This window comes from Taudactylus pleione, unplaced genomic scaffold (genome assembly GCF_031769625.1).
Source record: "Taudactylus pleione unplaced genomic scaffold, aTauple2 ptg000055l, whole genome shotgun sequence".
In the NCBI taxonomy this organism is placed as follows: domain Eukaryota; kingdom Metazoa; phylum Chordata; class Amphibia; order Anura; family Myobatrachidae; genus Taudactylus; species Taudactylus pleione.
The window spans coordinates 14,488,316-14,496,223 of NW_028284457.1; positions in this window are offsets into that span (position 1 = coordinate 14,488,316).

Below are 7,908 nucleotides of genomic sequence, written 5' to 3' on the forward strand. Positions count from 1 at the left end.
ATTACAAACATACATACAATACCATATAACATATAATGTTTAAAATGTATAGTTATAAAATACACAAGGTATAGGATAGCAAGTGAGAGACTCCTGTTATACAGAATCTCCTTGAAACAATAGTCAATATCAATGATTGTGTGCAGCCGTTCGCTTCTGCTTTCAAGTGTCGTGCCAAAACCACATTAGTGGATTAATGGGTATATGACATCTGATGAGAGAGTTAGTAAGTTGTCTTAACACTGAAAGGAGATGGATAGAGAAAGAGACATGAACTGATGACACAAAACTGTGTTAAATAATTCCCTTCTTCTATCCGGGATATATATCAAATATTTACATTCTAGGATTAGTTACCATTTACATGTTATTCTCCCCTTCCCCACTTACTGTAATTGTACAGTATTACCTGACAGAAAGGCATGGCGTAACTAGGGCAGGGCCGTCGGGGCTCGTGCCTTGGGCGCTGTGGTACCGGCGGTGCGGGGGGCACCGCCGGCCACGGTACCGGCCCGTCCTAGTTAGCCAATGTAGTGTCGACCTCAGTGAGTGCAGTCAGCACTACTCACTTACTCAGGACTGGCGCTAGGCTTCCCTGCGCCCAGCGCCATCCTGTGCTGCACAGCCGAGCCCCTTCCCTCCCCCTGAGTGCTTACCCAATAGCGCCAGGCGAAGGGTTAGAGGCGGGCTCAGGCTAGCCAGTGCATTTACACACACATCGCCGCTGACGCGGCGGCGATGTGTGTTTCAGCAGCCAATTAGAGTCAGACAGACTCTCATTGGCAGGTGCGCCCACTGAGAGCCGGGCTGGAGCTCAGTCATGAGCTCTGCCTTCCGGCTCCTGCAGAAGGTTATGGGAGAGATGTCATGATGTCTCTCCCATAATGCTGAGCGCGCCAGCCCAGGGAGACCGAGGCGCGGACAGCAGCGGGAGCAGGAGCCGGAGCGGGGATTCAGGTAAGTGGGTTTTTAAATTTTTTTTTTACTTGTGTGTCTGCACTACTGGGGGCACTGCATTGGGGGGGGGGGACCTCTACTGGAGGGATGAATACTACCGGGGGCACTGCATTGGGGGGACATCTACTGGGGACTACAACTGGGGGGGACTACTACTTGGGGCACTGCATCGGGGGGGACACCTCTACGGGGGACTACTTCTGGGGGCACTGCATTGGCGGGGGACCACTACTGGGGGCACTAATGGGGGGGACCTCTACTGGGGGCACTACTGGGGGGGACTACTACTGGGGACATTGCATCGATGGTCACAACTGGGGGCACTGTGTAGGGGGACCACTACTGGGGGAACTATCTAAAGGACACTGCATAGGGGGTACCACTACTGGGGGCACTGCATGTGGGGGACTACTACTGGGGGCACTATATAATGGGCACTGCATAGGGGGGACCGCTACAGGGGGCATTGTATAAGGGGGACTGGATAGGGGGGATCACTACTGGGGACCTGCATAAGAGGGACCACTACTGGGGGCATTGTATAAGGGGCACTACTGGGGCCACTGCATAGGGGGGACCACTGCATGGGGCAATGAATAATGGGGATCACTACTGGGGGCCTGCATAAGGGGGACCACTACTGGTGGCATTGTATAAGGGGAACTAATGGGGGCCTGCATAAGGGGGACCACTGGGGGCCTGCATAAGAGGCAGGGCTGCCATCAAGGAATGTGGGGCTCAGGACTTTCAAAATAGGCAGGGCCCCTCTCCTTTTGTTGGCGGGGGGGAGTTTGTCAGAGGTGGGTATTAACATGATAATCTACAGTATAATTTAGAGGTGAGAGTGAGAGAGTGGGGTGAGGGTATGAGAGCAAGGTGTGGCTGTGAGAGCAGGGTAAAAGTGGGAATGCAGGGTGAGGGTGGGAATGCAGGATAAAAGTGGGAATGCAGGGTAAAAGTGGAAAAGCAGGGTGAGGGTGGGGAAGCAAGAATCTCTGTACCTGTATGGGAAGTGGGACCCCCACAGCCTCTCTTGCTCCTGGCCGACTGAGCATTTCCTCTTCACTGTGGATGCCGCTGCTTTTCCCTCTCTGTCGGCTGCTTTCTTCATTGCCCAGCCTCTCCCCGCTGGCTGGCGGTTGCCGGACTGGCTGCCACTCACACTGTCACCCAGAGAGAGGGGCCCTGTCTCAGAGGCAGCAGCATTTTGAATTTGTTGCCGGCCGCGAGTTAATCAGAAATCGCAGACTGGCAGCCAATCAAGAGCCACCACTGTGGCCACTCCTGTTTGGCTGCCCGTCCGCGAGCTATGATTGGCTTGGTGCCAGCGCCACTTTCAAAACTCCATCCAGATATCCAGTATCTACGCCACTTCTGAGCAGACCTCCTTTCTGTCAGGGCTTGGGACTCTAGTCCTGGCAGTCCCCCCCTGATGGTGGCCCTGATAAGAGGGACCACTTCTGGAGACATTGCATACGGGGGGGTACTGTATAAGGGGCACTACTGGAGGACCACTACTGGGGGCACTGCATAGTGGGTACTGTATAAGGGGCACTATTGAGATTGTGCGGCCTGGGACTTTCAAAATAGGCAGGGCCCCTCTCCTTGGGTTGGGGCGGGGTTTGTCAGAGGTGGGTATTAACATGATAATCTACAGTATAATGTAGAAGTGAGAGAGTGGGTGAGTGTATGAGAGCAAGGTGTCGCTGTGAGAGCAGGGTAAAAGTGGGAATGCAGGGTGAGGGTGGGAAAGCAGGGTAAAAGCGGGAATGCAGGGTAAAAGTGGAAAAACAGGGTAAAAGTGGGAATACAGGATACAGGTACAGAATACAGGAGCAGGGCCACCATCAGGGGGGAACTGCCAGGCCTCCTGTCCCGGCCCGGAGAGAGATGGGGCCCGGGTGGCAGCAGCGAGGAAGAGCATCAGTGCTACGGCATTTGAACAACTAACATAGAGCCGGCCGCAAGCCAATCAAAGCTCGCAGAACGGTAGCAATCAGAAGAAGCCGCTCCTGATTGGCTGCTGTTCTGTGAGCCATGATTGGCTCACGGCCAGCTCAGTAGTATTCAGCTGGCCGCGAGCCAATCACAGCTCGCGGAACAGCAGCCAATCAGAAGTGGTTGCTTATTAGCCAATCATAGCTCGCGGCTGGCTCCATAGTTCTAATGCTGCAACACAGCCAGATGCTCTTTTTCTCCACCTGGCGTCTGCCGCCCGGTGCATTACTAGCCGCTGCCACCCTGGCCCCTTTCTCAGGTTTGTTTCCGTTGACCCTGTCTTGTGCCCCCACTCAATTACAGCCAGCCTTCCCTAAGCCCTCTCCTTCCCAGCCATCCTTCCATCCCTGCCCACACACCCCCAGTGCAGCCAGCTTTCCTTCCCTGCCCATCCCCCAAGTGCAGCCAGCCTTCCTTCCCTGCCCATTCCCCCAGTGCAGCCAGCCTTCCTTCCCTGCCCATCTCCCCAGTGCAGCCAGCCTTCCTTCCCTGCCTACCCCCAAGTCCAGCAAGCCATCCTTCCCTGCCCACCCCCAGTTCAGCCAGCATTCCTTCCCTGCCTACCCCCCCAGTTCAGCCAGCCTTCCCTGTACTCCCATCCCCTTCCAGTCCAGCCAACCAGCCAGTTTTCCCTGTCCTAGTCCAGCAAGTCTTCCCAGCGGCACCCCTATGTCTAGCCAGCCTGCCAGCCTTCTGTGCCCTGCCTCTCCCCTAGCCCAGCAGGCTTTCCCTGCCCTTTGTGAGAGCAGGGTAAAAGTGGGAAAGCAGGTTAAAAGTGGGAATGCAGGGTGAGGGTGGGAAAGCAGGATAAGAGTGGGAATGCAGGGTGAGGGTGGGAAAGCAGGGTAAAAGTGGGACTGCAGGGTGCATATAATGAGTACTCACAGGGCCTGATTCAGAGCCGGACGCTCTGACCAGAGCGCTCGCTCTGAATCAGGGCCCTCCTACCTAAACTTGGAGCGGCCTTTTGGACGCTCGCATAGCTGTGGGTTACCACCCACAGCTTATGCGAGCGTCCATGATGATGGTCGCGATGGTCAAGATCATAGCGACCATCGGGCTTGCGACGAGACCCTGCGGTAGGGTCTCGCTGCCGCAAACCTTAGAGTGATTTTGGCTCTATCAGAGCCAAAAACACTCCCACTGACATCACTAGTGATGTCAGTGGGGCCGGACCCAGACGGTAGCAATCAGAAGAAGCCGCTCCTGATTGGCTGCTGTTCTGTGAGCCATGATTGGCTCACGGCCAGCTCAGTAGTATTCAGCTGGCCGCGAGCCAATCACAGCTCGCGGAACAGCAGCCAATCAGAAGTGGTTGCTTATTAGCCAATCATAGCTCGCGGCCGGCTCCATAGTTCTAATGCTGCAACGCAGCTAGATGCTCTTTTTCTCCACCTGGCGCCTGCCGCCCGGTGCATTACTAGCCGCTGCCACCCTGGCCCCTTTCTCAGGTTTGTTTCCGTGGGAACGCCTCCGTCTGTCAGCCACGCCCCCGGCACGCCCACCAAAGGGGGCGTGCTGTCACTCAACATCGACAGCATGCCCCCTTTGGTGCGAGACCCCGAGCGACGGCTTGCCCGTCGCTCGCCGGGTCTCGTGCATGCGCACGACGGAGCAACCTCCGTCGCGCGGATGCGCATTTGGGTACCAGCGTCCTGTGCTCGCGAGCGGGTCTGAATGAGACCCACTGAGCGATGTATATAAAACCTCATACAACCTCGAAGTAGGGGTGCCTTGACATTGCGCAGCTGCAAGGCACCCTAAGAAACTAATCTGATGTGCATTTCGTGGCTTGGCCACAGAGTGTATGAGGTTTTATACACGTCGCTCAGTGAGCAGGTTCTAGTATGCCCTTATAGATAACCTAATAAGGATCCATAGACAGATGTGATGACAGACACTTTGTGCTGATACTTACTGTGATTCATAATGATCAGTGTTTATTCTGTTTTGTCTGCTGAGAACATTTTTTATCTGTTTTGTTTGAACTGGCTACACTCTCTGTTGAGAAAAGCCTGCTCCTGATGTGTATACTATATGTTAATCTGCATATCCTCACAACTAATTATATTCCGGATAGAACTCGCATATTTTCAGAGTTAATAAAAATCTCCATTCTCAAAATCGCATCCAGATGTTTTCCCATTGAAACCGCCCAATGTAATAGGGTGCGAGTTTCAGGATCGTAAAAAAAAGATAACCAAAAGTCCCCAAATAATACACCAGCTTCAGGATAGCGAGTAATATCCTGAGCATGTCAGAGTAAAACAGAAACATGCACATATCCATGAGATACGTGCATGTTTCTGTATGTACTTATGCAAAACTTTTATTTTTTCATTTAAATGATGTGCAGCCCCCCAAAAAGCATAACCAGACCTGGGCTTTATAAAGCCTGTCCTGGTTCTAAAACTACAGGGGACAAAGGGCCTGATTCAGACCCAGTTGCTATGAGCGTACGCTCACATGATGCGTATGCATATATTTGAAAGTGACGCAGCAGGGAGCGATCGCTCGCCAAGGCATAAGCACGCCCATCATACCTGTATGAGCGTTGACTTTGTGTATGCAGAGACGCCCACTGCCCCACGTCATCTCCTGGAAGTTTATGAATACATTGGTACATCGACCACTATCGGATGTGAAAGCAGTGTTTGTGGTAGATTTTTTTTACCGCAAGCATTGCAAGAAAAACAGAGGAAAAAAATGGCTGGTGACGTGTACTTTGATGCTGCCTGTTAATTATGCACGCCTCTAAAATGGCGTTGAAACACTCGGGCACGCCTGCGTTCGCATCTCCAACCCCCCGTTTTTACTGGACTGCCCCTGTCACCACCCACAAACGGCCTTTCCTGTCACTCACTCTGCTGGGCTGGTTTTGCTGGGCGAGCGAGGGATCTGTGATCGCACAGTGTAGTTCGCGCATGCGCACTGCGATGCATACGCATGCGCAGATTAGCAACCATTGGCAATTGCGAACGGACTGCAGATACCGGGTCTGAATCAGGCCCAAAATACGCAGGAGTCCCCTGTATTTTAAGAACCAGCACAGGGCTTTGCTGAGCCGGCCCTGGTTGTGGAGAAACACCTGGTTGTGGAGTTTACCTCACGTAACCTTATGGTTACATCATTGGATACAATGTCGCGGTTCCCAACATAGACTTCAATAGAGATTACTCACCATTGAAGTCTATGGAGGAGACAGGCTGACAGCACACAGCCAATTAGCGAGCAGCTCCGACGGAGATGCCCGTTGATTGGCTGGTGGCTCCTGCAATGACTGGGCACATGTGGGCCCCAGTCATTCGCGCGGAGGAAAGGTATGTGTAAACATACACCAGTTTGTTTTTTTAACCGCCTGGATGCCTGCTTGGAACGAAGAGGACATGAGCTACGCATAGGAGAGGTGACTATGGATTTTTTATTATAGGTACCCCTATGGATTTTCTACTGGACAAGTGGACATGGTGGCATCAGGGATACTAGCTGAGTATGTGTGATAATGAGAGTGAGTGTGCATGTATGTTATAATAAACTTTTACTGTCACGGTGTGTGTGTTATTTTTTTACATATTTCTTTGGCTGTGTTACTACAAGTACCAGCGAGCCCATAATGCCCCACATGTTGGTATTTGTGGTTCTCCAAGTAGCAGCATACGGAGTATGCTTGCTGGGACGTGTAGTACCACAGCTAAAGACAATATTTAAACATCTATTTTACACTACACAATAAAACTAACAACTACATCCGTAGTCAGTGTAGATTCTGGCATGAAGCCAAAATCTACAACGCTCAATGCCGCTGAGCCACCGTCAGACAGGAGGGGGCCCATGTGCAGCCTCAGTTTGGGCCCCCTCCTGTCTGACGGTGGCTCAGCGGCCCCTGCTTAGATGCAGTGCCTAATTGCATGTTTCAAATATTATATTTCATTACTTCTCCTCCAAACAATTTGATTTAAAACTAACAAGTTGCACTGATGTCATTGCACTACTGTGTATGTGTATCGCTGCTTGAATCCTCCGTATCGGCTCTTGTTCCAGATGCAGATCCACACAGACATGTCTTATATTTGCAAAAATGTTCCTCCTGCTGGTCTTTTGCAGTGTGCTGGGAGAACTTTTTTGCTTTTTTTCTTGTCTAGATTAAACCTCAACCTTTTCATGCACCTGTGAAAGACCATTAAGTTGATCTGAGCAGCCACTATTTTATTTTATTGTTCAGAGAGGCATGGACGGGATGCATTTGAAGGCTGTGCTGGTTCCTGTAGTGCCATTTGGAGGACTTTGGGGTACCTCCAGGTAAGTTGACTCTCAACTTAGATAATTAATGTATGTGCTATTATCATGTGGCATAACAGTATGCAATTATATCACCCAAAGTGGGTGCTATTGTCATGTAGTGTTAGGGACCACTGGTACGGAGGCACCTTGATGTGGCCCGGATGGCTTACACATATCTTTGCTGTATGCAACAAAGATCTCTGGATTTCTATTATTATGTAGTATTCAAACGTTATTGCTGCTCTATTGCAGTGTACTGGGGGAACAATTTTCCTTTTTTTCTTGCCTAGATTAAACCCCTCTCTTTTCATGCACCTGTGAAGTACCATTAAGTTGATCTGAGCAGTCACTATTTTATATTACATGTCTTATATTTGCACAGTATATGTAACACTTAGATGCTTCTACTGTATGTGTACAGTGACCTATGCAGTGGAGTACCTATAATCAGTGCAGGGGGGCCCACACCACACACGCTGCACCCTTTTCTTTAATACTCTCCTCTTCTGAGTCCCCCAATAGCATTAGCAATGCTCCACAAATCACCGGGAAAATGGTGTGATGGCCATTTTCCCGGTGTTTTGCGCATGTGCAGTAGGTAAATCGCCAGGAAAATGTCCGTTGCACCATTTCCCTGGAGACCTACCCTGTGCTCCTAGTGCTCAGAGTATA